Source organism: Anabrus simplex, chromosome 8, assembly GCF_040414725.1.
Source record: "Anabrus simplex isolate iqAnaSimp1 chromosome 8, ASM4041472v1, whole genome shotgun sequence".
Classification (NCBI taxonomy): Eukaryota; Metazoa; Arthropoda; class Insecta; order Orthoptera; family Tettigoniidae; genus Anabrus; species Anabrus simplex.
Genome location: NC_090272.1, coordinates 105,444,260 through 105,457,256, shown reverse-complemented (window position 1 = coordinate 105,457,256; position 12,997 = coordinate 105,444,260). Strand labels below are relative to the sequence as shown.

The 12,997-nt window shown below is 39.6% G+C and overlaps 1 pseudogene; it reads left to right on the top strand.

Moving 5' to 3' along the window:
* Nucleotides 1-10,928: 10,928 nt before the first annotated feature.
* LOC136879318 (piggyBac transposable element-derived protein 3-like) lies at nucleotides 10,929-12,008 on the top strand (annotated as a pseudogene).
* Nucleotides 12,009-12,997: the final 989 nt, after the last annotated feature.

The window sequence follows — 12,997 nt, the reverse complement described above, 5'->3', positions numbered from 1 at the left end:
GCAGGGAAAAAGAAACACCCTCATGCAATGAGAGGGTGAAAACTGCTGTGAAAGAAAAAATGCAGCAAAGAAGAGGTTAGATAACGAAAAACAGAAATCAGTTCGCCAAGAAGGTGAACTTCAGTATCTGGCACAGGAGTACCGGCACAAGATACTATTATCTGAAGCGACTGATTAAATAAGAAAAGGAAAAGTGATGGAACAAGTTCACTACCAGGCTAACAGCAGACTGAAAGTAATAGAAAGTTGCTTTGTAAAGTAGTCCAAAATAGAGGAAGCGAGCATGGCAATATCCTTGCACTGGAAGCAGATGGGAACCTGGTAAAGACCGATCAAGGCATCAGGGGAGAAATGAAGAACTACTTCAATACTTTATTAAATGGAGAAAGTCTTCAAAATATTATCACTGAAAACTGCATTTTAATAGTGATGGGCAGTCTGAGACTAGGTCTCGAGATTTCTCGAGACTAGCGCAGGCACAATTTCTCGCGAGAAATTTCGAGAGATCTCGAGAGCGTTGTTCCCGCATTGTGCGGCGAGCAGCGTGTCGTTAGGCCTACAGGTGTTGGAGTTGAACGTTGTTTGTGCTGAGTATGCGAATAGCCAACCATGGGCCTTCTCCATTTCGTAAATACGTATTAACAAGCGACTAAGGCGTTCATTTCTACCGAGCTATATTTTAACGCAGTATAACGTAATTATAAAGGATACGCATTCTGGCATTGTATGCACTGGTAGGTACACGAATGAGTGGTTTAAGTACAGAACCTGATGGCTACTGTAGGTACACGTACCTGGATACTAGAGGCGTGTAGTACTCGAACTCGAAACGAGACAAGATGCACCTTGCTGCATATGCATCCACCATTACGCATGAGTGGAATGTGTAATCTAAAATGCTTGAGTTTGCTCCAATTCTTTTGACAGGTAGGTGTACATTGTTATCAGATCCCACATTCAATATCATATTATGCCCACTGCTTGTGTTTACCGATATTTTGGTGACGAAGGAAATAATTCCTTACAATGTTATAGAGTATTCGCGTCATATGTAAAGTTAGCATAATTACACAACAAGAACAAGAGTACAACAGGCAATTCCATGGAAAGGAAATATTACAAGAAGTACTACTAATTTAACATTCTAAATCCAGCATCATTTTGCAGAAATTCAGTATTTCCAGTGCTTAACATTACCGCTTACAATACTACAGGTTGAGCTTTCTACTAGCTTAACATTACAAGTGATAATAAAGTGAAGTTAAACCATCATTACCCTACAACTATAACGACAACAACAACTACGAAAGAAAATATGACAAGAAATACGAGTTTAACTTTCTAAATCCAGCATCAGCTTAAGTATTTCCATTACTTAACACTATGGATTATAATACTATAGGTTGAATGTACTACTAGTTTAACACTACAAGTGATATTAAAGTTAAAACAAAACTACCCAACAACTACAACAACAAGCAATTCCATGAAGAGAAATTAGAAGAAATACCGTACTATTAGTTTAACATTCTAAATCCAGAAGAAAATTACAAATTCAGTGTCCGTCATTTACAGCTTTTAATTTTTTCATTTACATTAGCATTAATCATCATCTTAAAGGATTTGATACCGGAAGAGAATCTATCAAAGACTGCTACAGGTAAGTTATTCCAATCCCTTATGGTCCTGTTTACGAAGGAAAACTTGCCCACATCAGTATGCTGGTTATTATTACACTACTGTTAGTGACAATTGCCACCGGGATTGTCCCATTTGCGGTGCATTTGTTATTAATAATAATTAAGTACTTCGGTATATGACAGTGCAATGTGTAATTGTGTCTAGTTGTACGCGACAACTTGAAGACGATGTCCCAAATGCAACGTAAGTCGTGGATGTCGGTTATTTTGCAGAGATACCACATAGCACAGCCCGCTGTATTTTTTATTCAAAAGAAGTAAAATACGTCTCCAGAAAAACTTCTGGGATGGTCCGACACTTAAAAACACATGAGGAGGAATAGTCACAGAACACCTCTGGCCCGGTCTGAATCACAAGAAGGTACCCTGCCGACGATTGTGAGGCATCCAGGTAGGTTTACATCCTAATAAGAGTTATTAACACATTGTACTAGTTATTGAGATAAGAAGTTCACTTGAAATAACTCGTGAACAGTTTAAGATACTGGCATTCTGTCTTCACTTTCGTTAATGGTATTAAGGAGCTCATAGTTCAACATGCAGTGCTTTCCTAGGCTTTTGACAAAATTTATCGTCACACACGTTTCCATATGCGAACTGCTAATGATAACTATCAAGCTTACACTCGTAGTTACTGGGACGTCGCACAGCTCGCAGCACACGAGAATCGGTCTCGAGAGCGTTGCCATATAACCACTGCTGAAAGAATTGGAGAAAAATCGGGCATTTTAGATTACACGTTCCACTCATATGTAATGGGGGTTGCATATGTAGCAAAGCACATCTTCCCCATCTCAAGTTCGAACATTGCACGCCTCTAGTATCCAGTGGCGTATCCTGGATTCCCCACGGAGGCATGCAACTAGTAACCATGCAGTAGCACAATGTAATTAGTAAATTCCAATTCTAATCATCCTAATTACACTTAGGTGAAGTCGATCCTGCAATTCTTTTTTCAGAATTCCTTGTTGAAGTCACTGTAGAATTCCTCACGTGTTTTCAACTCAACAAGATTATCCTTGTCTATAGACATCATTCCTAATGCAGAGGGATGACTCTTACTTTAAGAATTGTGGATGAAGTATTTTATTCGCTTTAGGGCAGAGAAAGAGCGTTCTACAGATGATATAGCGGGAATAGTTGTAACCAATGTGCACAATTTATAAAGCTCAGGAAGACCACTATAGATATCAGTAGTCAATAGGAACTTCCGGATTTAAGCCGCAGTCATATCTTTGAAGTGTTCAGAAGTGAACACTGCCCTCAATTCGGATTTAAGTCGTACTGTATCAAAATATTTCCCATAGAATTCCATCAGTTTACTGAATTGATCTTTAGGAAACTCGCCAGAAGAAAATGAAAATTTCTTACAATCATTGTGTGGTGCCCCAAACATCGTGTGAAATATTTCAGGTTAGAACTATGGCCTGTAAAGTTCAGTTATCTAAGGTTCAATATTGTGCGAAATTCTATCAAGGAATTATCGTTATTACTGATATACCTGCCGCGTGTCAGTACTCCTTCGACACCATTCTCAGCAATATTTTCAGACGCAACGGTGATATAGCCTGGTAATTGGATATATTAACAAATAGATTTTTTTTATTTGGAGTGATTTAAGGAATATGAAAACTGCCCATTTTATTTGATGAAATTGTATCCTGCGTTATAAATGTTTTTATTCCAGCTTATATGCCCAAACTTTACTGTTAGATTAGCCTATAAATTGTGTTCAGTCGAATGTAATATTTTTCTCCACATTAACGAAAAGTAGAAATATTAATATGTGTGTTATTTTCTTATTTGTTTATGCAAGAAAGCCAATAATACTGTAAATTGAATATTCCTATTTGCTGAGTTTAAGTGCATGTTGGGTATTTTCCTGAACTTGGGCAGCTGCTAGATTTAGTGTTGCCAACTATCATGAAGTCACTAATTGGGATAAAATGTCAATACATGAAATTTTTGGAACTAGGTCTACATGGGATAATGTTGAAGGATTAAGTGGATGAATAACTACAACATACCTAATTAAAATGAGAAGAATATGCAGCTGAGGTTCCTGTTTACGCAAGGCCTTTTCATGGAATTCATAATTATGTATAACAGGTCTTCCTAACACTTTCAAGAGCGTTTATGGCATCTGTTATGCATCTCTATTTTCACCAAGTTCAGCTGACTAAAAGGACCTTCTACCTTTGAATTTATTAATAGCAACAGCATCTAAATCCAAACATCCTCCACACAGCTTTGGGCTGGCTATCGTCGTTAAGGCCAGTCTTGGAAAATGGAGCAGCTGTATTGGATTCGTCCCGAAGAGAGCTCATCTCGCCAGGGGGTAATCCGTGCTTCGCACTCGACGTTACCTTGGACATTCCGCCTTTCTTCAAAGCTGTTAGCAGTTGGCCGAGGGTAGCAGGTGAATGGTGACAAAGATTGAAGTGCAGTGACGTCATGCGGAGGGTTTCAGAACTACGTCTGCCACCGAATGCAATTTTAAGATTGAATGCTTTACGTCCGTAACTTCTACATTTGCTCTCTCTTTCTTTCTACGGTAGAGTAGATGGCGAGACTACAGCAGCGTCACACGTAGTCAAGCAACGGAACTAATGCAAGTTGAGCGGAACTTTCAAACTTCTGAGAGATGAAATTAATAACACTTGACTTGAAACAGCCTAAAATCGTACTTCAGACAGTTCTTCGCGCTATCGTAACGCATGCAATGAATTCCTTGCATGCAAGGCAAATACGCCCCTGCTAGTATCCTATCTACAGTTTTTCACAAATTATGCAGGGTTATTCAGCTAAGATGGCCACTCCAAATATGTCGTGAACAGTTTAAGATACTGACTTTCGTTTTTCACTTTCGTTAATGGTATTAAGAGGTTCAGAGTTGAACATGCAGTACTTTTCCAAGCTTTTGACAAAATGTATTAACTCACACGTTTTCATATGAGAACGTTATTTCACGCAATAACTGCCAATGATATACTATCAAGTTTACAGCCGTAGTTACTGGTATGTCGCATAGCTTGCACTACAGGAGAATCGGTCTCGAGATCTGTGACGTCATTCTCGAGAGTCTCGAGGGAGAACGTTGTCCGTCACTAAGTATCTCATTACATGCAGCGCAAGTATGCGAATGAATAGGCTAAGTACATAAACTGACGGATAGTGTAGGTACACTTACCTGGATACTAAAGGCGTGCATATTCAAACTCGAGACGAGCCAAGATGCGCCTTGCTGCACATGCAACCACGATTACGCACGAGTGTAATCTAAAATGCTTGAGTATGCTCCAATTCTTTCGACAGGTAGGTGTGCATCATTATCAGACCCCACATTCAATATCATATGACCACTGCTTGTGTTTAGTGATATTTTGGTGACAAAAGAAATAATTTCTTACAATGTTATATAGTATTCGCGTCATAATTAGGTATTTCGGTATATGGCGGTGCAATGTGTAATTGTGTCCAGTTGTACGCGACAACTTGAAGCCTATGTCCGAAACGCAACGTAAGTCGTGGATGTCGGTTATTTTGAAGATATGTCACATGACACAGCCCGCATACTATCGCTGAAGAGGAATCGTCACAAAACACCTCCTAGCCGGTCTGCATCACAAGAAGCTACCCAGTCGACGACAACAACTGCGAGGTATCCAGGTAGGTGTACATCCTATATACAGTTATTAACAAATTACACGGGTTACTCAGCTAAGAAGTCCACCTGAAATCGGTCGTGAACAGTTTAAGGTACTGACATTCTGTTTTCACTTTCGTTAATGGTATTAAGGAGCTCATAGTTAAACATGCAGAGCTTTCCTAGGCTTTTGGCAAAATGTATTGGCACACACGTTTCCATATGCGAGCTGGTGATATACTATCAAGCTTACACTCGTAGTTACTGGGACGTCACAAAGCTTGCAGCATAGGAGAATCGGTCTCGAGAGCGATGCCCATCACCCCTCTCGAAAGAATTGGAGCATACGGTACTCAGGCATTTTAGATTACACGTTCCACTCATGTGTAATGGTGGTTGCATTTTGCAGCAAAGCATATCTTTCCTCGTCTCCAGTTCGAATAATGCACGCCTTTAGTATCCAAGTAAGTGTACATCCTATCGACAGTTATTCACAAATTATACAGGGTTATTCAGCTAAGATGTCCACCTCAAATAAGTTGTGAACAATTTAAGATACAGTACTGACATTCAAATTTCACTTTCGTTAATGGTATTAAGGGGCTCACAGTTCAAATGCAGTACTCACCCAGGCTTTTAGTAACATTTATTGGCACACACATTTCCATCTGAGAACTGCTGATGATATACTATCAAGCTTACACTCGTAGTTACTCCGACGACGCACAGCTCGCAATACAGGAGAATCGGTCTCGAGATTCTCGCGAGAGTGTCGAGATCTGTGACGTCAGTCTCGAGAGTCTCGAGCGAGAGCGTTGCCCATCACTACATTTTAAGTGCAAGTAATGGAGCACAATGCCAGCTAAATGGGTAGAAGTGGGGTCTAAGATGAACATGAGAAATGGCAAGTCCCCAGGGTTTGATGATCTCGCTGCTGACATGATAAAAGCAGCTGGAGGACAAGGCATACAATGGTTGTATAGAGTTCTCTGTCATCTGAAAAGAGAACAGGATACCAGAAGACTGGAAGGAAGGTATAATATAAAAAGGGAGACAGGAATAAGTGCAGAATTATAGAGGTGTCACTCTACTTTCTCACTCACGTAAACTTTCAGAGAATATAATAACAATGAATTAGGATACAGTTGAACCGTTATTGGAGGAGGAGGAACACGGGTTCAGGAAGAACCGAAGCACTGCAGACCTGATATTTGTCATCAGAATGATAACGGAATAGGCTATGTTAAGAACTTAGTGATGTTTTTTATGGACATCGAGAAGGCCTACGACAGTGTGCCTTAGATAATCTGGGAATGCCTAGAAGGTATAGGTGTGCCACACATCCTCATTGATAAAGTAAAGATGCTCTATCAAAAGTGCTTAGCCTGTGTCCAAATAGATGGAAGATCAGATTGGTTTGAAACAAAAGAGGAGTCCAGCAGGGAAGTGCCTCATCACCATTCCTGTTCATCATTGACATGGGTTGGATCACAAAATCCAACAAGAACATTATAAAGTGCCTAATACTCTAATATTTGCAGATGTTCTGATCTGGGGAGAAGATGAAGCAGAAGTAGTGGTACAGGAGAAACTAAATCCCTGAAATGACAATTTTAAAGAATGTGGACTATAAATCAGTAAAACAAAAGCTGTTGAAATAACTATCAACAGGAAAAGCGCAGATTTAAGCATTTTCCTTAGGAGCAAAAGATCCACCTGGGTCAACGCCCCGAACAAATAGCATTAAAATTTCTTTAGGGAACTCTTTTACAGTCTCTTTCGAACTTAAACTACCGTGGAAGAATAATTTCAAAAGAACACATTAAATAGGTCCTCTCAGAGTGCATGCACCAATGCACTGCGCTGTGCACGGTGCAAAAGACTATTTTGCTTGGTTGACCAGAGTGCAGACCCCCACTCCTCGATTAGGAGTGATAGCGCTGTCTCTCTCTTTCCCTACGCCTGTCTCTCTCTTCGTCACTTGTTCCGTAGCACTCAAAATCCGAGCCGAGTTGCCCAGAGACGAAACGTTGGCCCGAGCAGAGTGGAACCGATGCACTGTGAACAGGAACTCTGCGACTCAGTTTGCACGCGTTTGGTTTTGGGCGTTTGAGAGGCCGTGCATTAAACCATAACACATTAGGACTCGGAAATTTTCTTAATTTTATTTTCAAGTGAGAAATCTACTATGGGAAGATAAAATATCCCAGAAAGAAAAATTATGTTTCATACCTACTTCATTCCAATTCCCACGTAAGGCATAACAAGGCAAATAGTAAAATCCAGTCAACAGACATGAAATTCATCAGAACAATGAACCAAAAGACCAGGAAGGACAAAATTAGAAATGAAGCAAACAGGAAGGAGGCTGGCATCAAAATACATGTTACCGAGCTATCAGGAAGAGGCAGGCTACAATGGTTTGGATATGTTATGACGATGGACAGAACGAAAACAACAAGGAATTACTTTGACATAAGTGAAAGAGGAGACGCCAGTAGGGAGGCCAAGGAATCGATGGATAGAGACGGTGAAATCGGAGGTCAGCAAGAGGAATGCCAAGTGGGATGATTTAGAGTAACAAAAACTATACTTTAGCAGGAAGAAGTGGCCAGCGGTTGTACACCACACCCGGGAAACTGGAGCTGGAAAATGATGAAGATGATTATGTATGGATGTAAGAAATGTGCAAAATTTACTTTGCACAGGAATCATCTGGCAGCAGATTTCAGTTATGCGAATGACACCTCACTTTTCTTTAACATATCTGATCATGGCCTAACAGTTGCATAGCCTTTCATTTGAGCCATGAGACACTAATTACAGACACTTTTAACAGTGTATCAGCAGGGAGGTTGAAAACCAACAATCTTAAGAACAGATTTAGCTGTTACCTGCAGCTTTCAGGAAGGTAATTATCGTATTTCAGTCACACAGCTCGTGGAGTGTGTTAAAAAGAATCATACAATTATACATCATGCTCGAAACTTTCATGTGATTTGACCTTACTTTACAATAGGAACAGGAGTGTACCAATGACTGCTGATCTTGAAAGGTAGCCTATATCCATTAGTGGTTGGCGAATTTGCTTGAATCTCATTATCTCATGCTTGGAAGAGAAAACAATACCTTTCAATATCAGCTCACTGTTGGTTCTGTATATGGAACTGAATGAATAACCTTTACATAACCTCGTCTATAATAACCTAGTGGCACTACTGAAATTGATGGGATTATATTCAGCCTTCTCATCATCACTTTCTTCTAACTTTCTGTTATACAGTAGATTCAAGCAAATCAGCAATACCGCAATACAAGTACAGCCTCAGTTCCACTACCTTGTATTATAATTAATTATCATTTGGCTAATGTTACCAATCCCGTAGGTCTATACTCTATTGTTGAGACTTATAGCAGTATTTATAGTGAAAGTACCCTATGTATAATCTGCCACCTGGGCGACAGCACTAAATCCAGATCATTGATGATTAGTGCAATTCTTATTGATTAATCAAACTGTATATCGGTATCTAAGGTAAAATAGGGCATACATTCCTATATATAACGTGAGGTTATAATACTTGATGCAATACAGACGTCAATTATAATATTAAGAAATACACAAAAAGTAATTCTTTACATATTTATTTGTATAAAGCCTGTACATCTTATCCTGAAGAAAATGTATCCCTATGTAGCCTACATCAGTCGTAAAAGAATGCCTACCCAGTATCCACACATAAGCGATGAATTTGCTCGCCTTAAACGGGCAGTAGTAGTAGTGGTGGTGGTAGTAGTAGTTGATTTATTGAACCATACAGGCCTTCGCCCAATACAGAGTTCAAATCCATAATAGCCTAAGCCAACAAAACAATATAGAAATTGAAAACAAACTGATAATAATTCGAGAATGAATGGCCAACGGTCGATACGCTACCGGAGTCCTGTGGGCCCTGTGAATCAATCTAATCTACCGATATAAATACTGTTCAGGCTATTGTCAGTGTACTGGACTCCTCACGCTGTGACCACCGCCCGGCGGGGCCTGATACGGTGAGGCTGCTCATCGTAACAGAGTGGGTCTCCCAGGCATCGCCTAGCGCGCACATGAATCTGGTGCTAACCAGATGTACGGTGATTGCCAGGGCTCGCAAGGAGGCTCACGAGATTATAATAATTATGGACTAAAAGGATAGTAGTGATAATTCCTCCCAGCAGTGCTGTCTACTGGGGAAGCCTCGTGCTGACCAGTTAACTGGGAAATGTTACGCAGCCTGCTTAGATTACGTAACATATAGATATAAAACTGCACTAAGGTTCTTGGCTACTGCAGGCGACACCCGACCTTGTACCAGTTTACTTTGCCTGGATATGCCAGTCGGGCAATACAATACCATGCTAGCAAACCCTGGCAGGATCACGTTTCCCGCTGAGTGCACTGACTTATCTGCTTAATCAGGACAGTCCTCTTACCATTTAAATTATTTTCCATTAGCATATTACATTCACACAAACTCTTCACTACACTTAGGCCCTACTCAAGCTGCTGAGCTGTAGCCTACCTTTCTTACTGTTCGACTTAAAGTTCCAACTCACACTCACTTATGCAATAAGAAAAACCCGCACCAAATAGAGCAAATTTCCCCTCCAACTCAGCAAGTAAATACTTTTCGATACAACTTGACCTACTACTTGTCCTCTCACTTTACAATTATTCACTTAACTCTTTCAGCCCTAGTGTTGCTTCAGGGCTACATGATATTCCAATATGTTTTAGAACCAGAAAACAAAACTATTCGTTCCAACTCCAATGTTGCTTTGAACCCACGTCTTAGTAGTTCCTGAATCATCCACTAGATGCCTCATGTCTGCTATTCCATGATAGTATGTATACTCTTTGGATTCAACTGCATCACAGAATGGCCGGAACCTGCACTGAAATGTTTTTCAGCTTGTGTTATCGTGTGTTTAGTTTGAGGTTTGAAACTGCTTTCTACTATAATTATTACAGGATATATTCCAGAATTCATATTCTACCATTAGATTCAGTGAAGAAATCAACAGTGTTTGTGTGCATTGGTTGAAAAATCGTGTTAATCCTAAGCTACAATGGGACTGAGTGGTTGTGCTTCCTCTAACCTAAAGGTAATCTTCAAAGTTTCAGTGTTCAAATAAAACTCGGTAGATAATGAACTCAATACTTTTGGGCTGAAAGAGATATTTCTGACATAGAAGATGATAACTTTTCAGATATAGGAGATGAAACATCTTTATTTACTAGTGGAGGTGATCTGGATATTGAACCTGAAAACGTGGTAAGCTTCTCAAGGCAATATTTGTTCGTGAAATAAGTATAGCCTATTATTCAAATGTATATTGTAGACTTGGTATTTTTGTATATAGTCTTTTAACCTAAAAACGAATTAAATACATTTTTGCCATAGGAACCTCAAGCAGCTATTACAGGGCAACAACCGGTTACGGAAAATATTGCTGATAGAAGCCAGTCTACCGGGATCACCTCACGTCAGCGGAGATCTGGATATAAGTTGAGAAAAGTGGAATTTGTCTCGCCACGTGCTATGTGGAAATCATCTGTTCCCCCAACACCACAGGATGAAAAAACACCCTTGCAATATTTTCAAATGTTCCTCAGCAGTGATGCATTCGAAATGACGAGTTCTCAATCTAACCTTTATGCACGTCAGAAAGATGGGACCATTCTGAATACCACCAATAAAGAAATGGAACAGTTCATTGGGATTTTGATGATGATGGGAATCGTAAAATGCCTTCATCAAACTTGTATTGGTCATCTGACTGTAGGTTTTCTCCCGTGGCAGATATTATGAGTCGTAGTAGGTTTGAACAGCTACATAAGAATTTTAATTTAGTGAACAATGATAAACAGAAAGCCACAACTGTTCTTCGGCATGATAAGCCTTTCAAGGTGAGGCCATTACTCAATATTTTGCAGTCTAATATGAGGGAATTTCCTCCAGAAGAAAGAAACTCCATAGATGAACAAATAATACCATTCAAAGGGAGGAGCTCATTGAAGCAATACGTAAGAAATAAACCACATAAGTGGGGCTACAAATGCTTCATGCGAGCGGGTGAATCTGGGTTAATGTATGACTTTAGAAATATATACACGAAAAGGTACATCTGAGGCTGTAGGATTGGGTTTTTCGGGAGATATTGTCATGGCTCTCACTAAGGATCTTCCTGAAGATCAGAACTTCAACGTGTACATAGACAACTGGTCTTCCTCCCTTCAGATTGCAGTTGCATTGAAGAAAAGTGGAATATTCTGTGTGGGTACTATTCGCAATGATCGAATGGGAAATTGTCCACTGGTATCAGAAGTTGATCTGAAAAGGAAAGAAAGGGACAGTTTTGACTTCAGAATTGAAACGCAACACAATGTTGCACTTGTGAGATGGTATAATCGGAAAGCAATAAACTTAATATCTACATATGCAGACATTGAGCCACAGGATACATGCGAACGTTGGAGCCAATCAGAGAAGAAACGCATTAATGTTGATCGCCCATATATCGTGAAAGAGTACAATCAATTTATGGGTGGTGTTGACTGGGGAAATATGCTGCTTGAATGGTACAGAACTGATAACCGTTCTCTGAAATGGTACATGTGAATTGTGTTCTGGTGCATTGGAGTTGCCGTAGTCAATGCTTGGCTTCCATACAGAAGACACCAGAAGCAACAAAATAAGAATTATCGTGAATACTCACTAATGAAGGTCCAAACTCAAATAGCATCAGCTTTGACTAGGGCAGGGAAAGTACAATGTAGGAAACGAGGTCGCCCAAGTGAGTCACCTAAGGAAATTTAAAAAAGAGACATTTTGCCCCAAGACCTGTTGCAGATGTACGATATGATCAATGTGGGCACTGGCCACAATATGAGGAAGAGAAAGGTCACTGCAAATTTTGCCCTACGGGATTCACTCAGTTGCTGTGTACTAAATGTAAAGTGCACCTGTGTGTGACATCTGCACGCAATTGCCTCTATAAGCCCACAATAAGTAATGCCACCCATGAAGATAGACTGCCAGTATGAAGGGATCAGCCGTTCAAGTATTTGTGACTGTCCTTCAAAAGTTACAACTTGCCATATGAGCTTGTCTTCATCTTCACTCTATCAAGAACTCTTTTTACTTATATAAATACTATTTCAAGCGTTGTTGTGTTTTGTCATATGACCAATTGTGCACCATCATTTCATCATCATTTGCACACTTTTCTTGTAAAACTGTAATGTAACAACAGTGATTCACTACTTCTCTGCCACCATGTATATAGCACCATTTATAGTTTTAAGTGTCAATAAAATGTTTGTTAAAATACACAAGCTGAAAAAATAGGAATACATAAAGGTTACACATTGTAATAAACCTAAGTCTGTTGAATTTTTATGTATAAAATATTGACTCCTGACCCCAATATTGATTCAAAGGAACATGTTGAATTTTCTTAACCAATTTGAAAAAATCACACATTTACATGTTCACAGTACAGTATTGAAAGTGAATAGCTGTTAAAATACTTTTTTGTTCAAAAGTATAATTCGGGGTAAATACTGTACTCTTCTCTTGACCGTATCAAATACTCACATCAAATATAA